The sequence below is a fragment of the Xenopus tropicalis genome, chromosome 2 (genome assembly GCF_000004195.4).
Source record: "Xenopus tropicalis strain Nigerian chromosome 2, UCB_Xtro_10.0, whole genome shotgun sequence".
NCBI classification, from domain to species: Eukaryota; Metazoa; Chordata; class Amphibia; order Anura; family Pipidae; genus Xenopus; species Xenopus tropicalis.
In genome coordinates this window covers 63272336-63278335 of record NC_030678.2, presented here as the reverse complement: position 1 = coordinate 63278335, position 6000 = coordinate 63272336, and positions in this window count along the sequence as shown.

The window sequence follows — 6000 nt, the reverse complement described above, 5'->3', positions numbered from 1 at the left end:
GCGACCAAACCGGGCATATATTATGTTTCTGTAGTCTATAGCCATGATAGGGTTACAGTGAAAGGAGAGGGATAAGGTAAGCCTCACCGTGTCTATAAACAAGCCATGGTTTCCAAATTTTAATAAACTGTTTATGCGAATCGAAAAGGATGCTGGACATTTTTTCCATAGCCATGATTCCATCAACTTGGTTTTTAAGAGCCTCAAATGGGATTTGTTTTGATTTCCATGCTTTTGCGATTATGCGTTTAGCTACTGTCATAATAATTGTTAAGAGTTGAAATTGTTTTACTGTAAGAGCCTCCGGTTTTTGACACAATAAAGCTATAGCTGGGCGTTTAGGGACTGAGACCCCAAATATAGAGTGAACCATGGTGAATACTCTTATCCAGAATCTCTGAGCTTTAGGGCAAGACCACAATATATGAAACATTGTACCAGTTTGGTCGCATCCCCGAAAACATCTCGGGTCAGCTGTGGGCACAAATTTAGCTATGCGGGTTGGAACAAGGTACCACCTAAGGAGCACTTTATAGTTCGCCTCCAGAAGGGAAACATTGCGTGAGAAACTTTTGACTGCTAACCATATGGCTTCCCATTCTTCCAGTGCTAGGTTACTTTGTAAGTCCGCATGCCATGCTGAAACATATGGAAGGCCTACGGCTATTTCATCTGGGAAAAAGGCACTATATAACAGAGAGACTGATTTCCTATGTTTGGGGTTCTTCAAACACCAGTTCTCAAAAAAAGTCTCAGTTTTATCCAATTGGGTCTGTAAACACCATTGTGATTCGGCAAAATGTAAGAGTTGTCTTGTACGAAACCATTCAGATAAGGGAACCTTATAAGAGTCTAAAAACGTTTGCAGTTGAAAAGGGCCAGATCTGGTGAACAGATGCCCAATTGCCCATTTGTTATTGGCAGTCCACCATGTAAATGAGGTAGAACGGAGGCCCGGGGGAAACTTAGGGTTACCCAAAAACGGAGCGGCTGGAGTATGGGGTGACCCAAGAGATAAGGACTTAGCAGTAGAATCCCAGATTTTCAAAGTTAACCGTAAACAAGGGCTACACGAAGGAGGCCTGGTCACTTTTGGACACCATAGTAACCCAGTTGGAGAGAAAGGGTGTGAAAAGGAAGACTCCAAAGAGACCCAATGAGGGGTATCCACTTGGGTATGCATTGGGGGAATTTGGGCCAATTGCGCTGCTTTATAATAGTACAGAAGGTTCGGGAGGCCAAGACCGCCCTTTGTTCGAGGGCAGTAAAGTGTCCTCCTGTTAACTCTTGGAGGTTTCTTATTCCATATAAACTTTATAACCTGTGCCTCAAATCTAGCTAAGTCTCTATTCTGTATAGGGATAGGGAGTGTACGAAATAGGTAAAGAAGCTTAGGCAATAGAGTCATTTTAACAGAATTTATACGACCTATCCAGGATATATTATGAGAGCCCCACCCTTCTAAAAGAGACACTAGAGATTTGAACATAGCCGGATAGTTAAATTTATAAAGAGAGTCATATGATTTAGTTAACTTAACGCCTAAAATAGAAATATAGTGGTGCTGCCAGTGGAAATCAAAGTTCAGCTTTAAAAGCTTCACGGCTGGTTCTGATAGGTTAATATTGAGGGCTTCCGTTTTATTATGGTTGATATATAACCCAGAGATAGTTCCAAAGGCCTGTAAAGTGTTATATAGATTAGGGAGAGATGTTAGGGGTCTGGAGACAATCAAAGTCAAATCGTCAGCAAAGAGACTAACTTTATGGTGGGTCTCACCTACTTCCAGGCCCATGATGTTTGGGTTGGCTCTGATCGCTGCTGCTAAGGCTTCAATGGCCAGATCGAATAATATCGGTGAAAGGGGGCAACCCTGTCTGGTCCCACGGCATATGGGAAAGATATCGGAGGAAAAACCTAATATATTTACCAAAGCTGTAGGGGCCCTATATAACGCTTTAACCCATGAAATCAGATTTGCTCCAAAGCCCCATTTGTTTAAGATATAATATAGATAATCCCATGTTAGGGAATCAAAGGCTTTCTTAATGTCCAATTTAAGGAGCATAGATGGAACAGACGTTTGAGTGGCATAATGGGCTAGCAAGGTGAGTCGTCTGATTGCATCTGAGGCTTGTCTCCCTGGTATAAACCCCACTTGATCTTTATGGATCAGTGTGGGGAGGAAGGTGTTAATTCTGTACGCTATTATTTTCCCAAGTAGTTTAATGTCTGTGTTCAAGACTGAGATGGGTCTGTAATTCTTGACATCAGTTAAATCTGAGTTAGGTTTTGGTATAGCTGAAATTTTTGCTTGAAGGGACTCCTGCCTTAGTATGCCACCGACCTTAAGACTATTTAACATTGCTGTAAGATGTGGGGTAAGTTCCTTTGCGAATTTTTTGTAGTAGATATTAGGGAGGCCATCTATACCGGGGGCAGTACCTGATTTAAGATTCCTTATGGCATTGATTACTTCTTCAGCAGAAATCTCTTGTTCTGTTAAAACAAACTGTTCTCGGGAAAGTTTGGGGAGATTAAAATCTCGGAAAAATTTATTGTATGTGTTGAGAGATATGGGCGCAGAATTAGTATAAAGTTTTTGTAGAAAGCCGCAAACTCGTTAGCAATCCTTTAAGGGTTCCCTGTGAGGCGCCCTTGAGCTGTACATATGCGGTGGATAGAGGGAGAAAAGTCCTGGTTGTTTAGTTTGCGTGCTAAGGATCTGCCTGGTTTATCTAGTGAATAAAATAGTTTATGTTTGGCCCATCTAAGTTTCTTTTCTGCTGCAGTAGTTAGTACCAAATCTAGCTCTTTCTGGAGTTGGGATATTTGGGGTTGAAAGTCAACCGATGGGTTCTCCAATTGTTTGAGGGTCATTTGGTCTAAAGATTGGGTGAGGACCTGGATTGCTTTTTGTCTCGCCCTTTTCCGTTGTGAACCTATCTGAATGAATTGCCCCCGTATCACTGGTTTGTGTGCCTCCCACAATGTAGAGGCCGTGGGACCAGGCTGGGAATTTTCGGAAAAATATTGCATCAGGCTTTTTTTAATATTTTCAATAACATCGGGAAAGCATAATAATGACTCGTTTAACCTCCAGTGTCTTACCCTCGGTCTTTCTTGGAGTTGAGATAATGTAATTAAGATAGGGCAGTGGTCGGACCAACTAATATTTAACATTCTGGAAGAGTGAAGTAGGGGGACAAGAGAAGGAGAAATATATGGTCTATTCTAGAGGAGATTTTATGGGGAGCAGAATAGTGAGAGAATTGTTTAACATCTGAGTTTTTTTCCCGCCATGCGTCTACAAGTGAGAATGAGTTAAGAAGCTCCCTAAAAGACCGAGTTGATTTAAGAGCGCTAAGGGGTGTCTGTTTGCCAGCGAAAGATAGACGGTCAAGTCTGTTGTTCCACACTAAGTTGGAGTCCCCACATATTATTAATGGGCCTATTTGATTACTGTAACATAAGTCAAATAATTTAGTGAGAAATTCTATCTGGTCAGTGTTGGGGGGTATAGTAAGTTGCTATAGTTAACGGAGTATCCCCTGTGTGAACATTTGTAATTATATAGCGACCTTCAGGGTCTATGAGCGTTTTGTCAATTGTTACGGCTAAGCTAGTGTGAAAGAATATACCAACCCCTTTAGTTTTCGTAGAACTCGTTGACAATATAGATCTTGAAAAAAGTATTTAGGAAAGGAAGTATGGGAAAAGTGCGTTTCCTGGAGGCATATGACATCAACTTGCAGAGAGTTAAAAAAGGTAAAGGCTTTGGTTCTTTTAACTGGAGAGTTAAAGCCTTGAACATTTAGGCTCAGGATTTTAAAGGCCATGGAATTGGGGTGATGTCAATGCCTCCAAAAACTGCCCACAACCGACCATACATACAAATATCCAAACGTGTAAGCTTAATTTAACCCGTCCAAACAAAACTGTAAAAACATGTATAAAACACTGTACCATAGGTACAACCAATACAATTGTACAATTTCGGTAAGTTCCTCTGTACCCCCTGACCGGAGGACCTTTGGAGTACCGGATGGGGGAGACACATAATCCGGCCAGCACTTATGGATTTAACCATTTTATCCCCTATTGGTGCATAGGGGAGAAAAAAAAAAAAAAAAAAAAAGGGGGTGGGGTTATAGAAGAAAGATATAAAAAATATAAAATATATAAAACCTTATTGCCCAATATTAATCAAGCTCCTGGGGTATCGGCAACACAGTAGTGGCGGCCTAAAGTTACATAGGCTCAAATATCTTCAAGAAAGAGAAAAAAAAAAAAAAAAAATTTAAATTTTGTAGAAAGAAATAACCATAAAGCATAAAGTTAACCAGGAATGTAGGTAAATAGTAGTTATCAATTCCTATGGAATATCTCGATAAGGTCTAGGCTTATGTTGAGACCTGCAAGTATAGGCACAATTGGTATGGTCTAGAGAAGGCATCCATCAAGGTGGTATGGAGGATGGCTGGGAGGATCGTAGTCTTGACGCCCTGGATCTGACTTTGTTCCATAGTGGGGTCAGCTGTAGTCGCGGAGCAGACGGAGAAGGAGAGTCCCAGGTCCCAGGAACTGTGATCCCCAATTTCACGAGCAGGTCTTGGCCTTCTTCTATGGTGGTTACCGTATGCTGCCTGTTGTTGCAGGTGAAAGCTAAGCGGAACGGAAAAAGCCAACGGTACTGGATATTTTGCTGCTGGAGAATCTTGCAGATCGGGCCTATAGCCCTTCTTTTTTGTAGCGTAGTGGGAGATAGATCTGCGTATATTTGGTAAGGATAGTCTTGGAAGACTAGATTAGTAGCTTTCCTAGCCGCCATTAATACTGCAACCTGGGTCTGGTGAAAATGGAAACGTAAAATAATGTCTCTGGGTAGGTCATCTGGTCGCCTAGGCCGTAGAGCGCGATGTACCCTATCCATCTCCAGTCTAGCTTCTGGGATTTCAGGGACCAGCGCATGCAGCAGATTCTGAATAGTAGTTGGCAGATCTATTATTGTTTCAGGCAGGCCTCGGATTCTCACGTTGTTTCGCCTGGACCTATTGTCCGCGTCTTCAATTTTGTCAAGGGCCTCTTTAAGTTGGGCCTGGAGTGTGCCAATATCTTGTTCGTGGGAGTCTATAACAGTTATGATATCGTCTATTTTAGTTTCAGTGTCTGCAATACGTGAGCCAAGGTCCGCGACCTGTTTAGCAAGATCTGTAGTGATCTTAGTTGCTATTGCGTCTAGTTCTTGCTGCAGCATAATTTTAAATTTGCTTAACAGTACCTCATCAGAAGGTCCAGGCTGTTCTCCCTGTAGAGGTGAGCTACCCGATGTGTCGCCAAACAAGCTGCCCTGAGAAGCCATCTGTAGGGAGCTCGAGGGAGAAGCTAAGGCTTCAGGCCTGCTGAGGTACGCAGTTACCGGGCGCGTGCCTGTGGGAGGAGTTGAGGCAGCCTTCGTCCGTTTATGTCGGGAGCAACGTGCTCTCTGGGAGGCCATAAACTATCTCCTGGTGGTAACGGAGCGATAGACAGGCAAAAGCGACCGGATTAAGGGGATATTAAGCCACCGTAAGCTATTAAGTGCTGGGACGGTGCGGAGCCAACTCAAGGTGCGGCCATCTTGTTTGGCCCGCGCATGCGCACCCATGGTCTCTTGCTTTAAAGATAAATGTTGATCGTAATACTACATATAGATATCTCTTTCTGAGGGTATGACAGGGGTTTTCATCTTTATAGCTTTAACACAGGCCTTTTGTATCACAGATTTCTTTTTATTGTCACAAATTAAAGGGCAGGATGACTGGGGTGAGAGGGAAAATATATCTACCCCCACTTCCTTTTGATATCAGAGCATACGGTTTAATACAAAAAATGTGCATAAACACCATCAGGCATACACCAGAATGCAAGAAACATTTTTGGACAAGTGCTTCAATGAATATAAGTATAGTTACACTATCTAATGTGTCCATTTTAGCACTGCATTTGCACTTTGTTGTA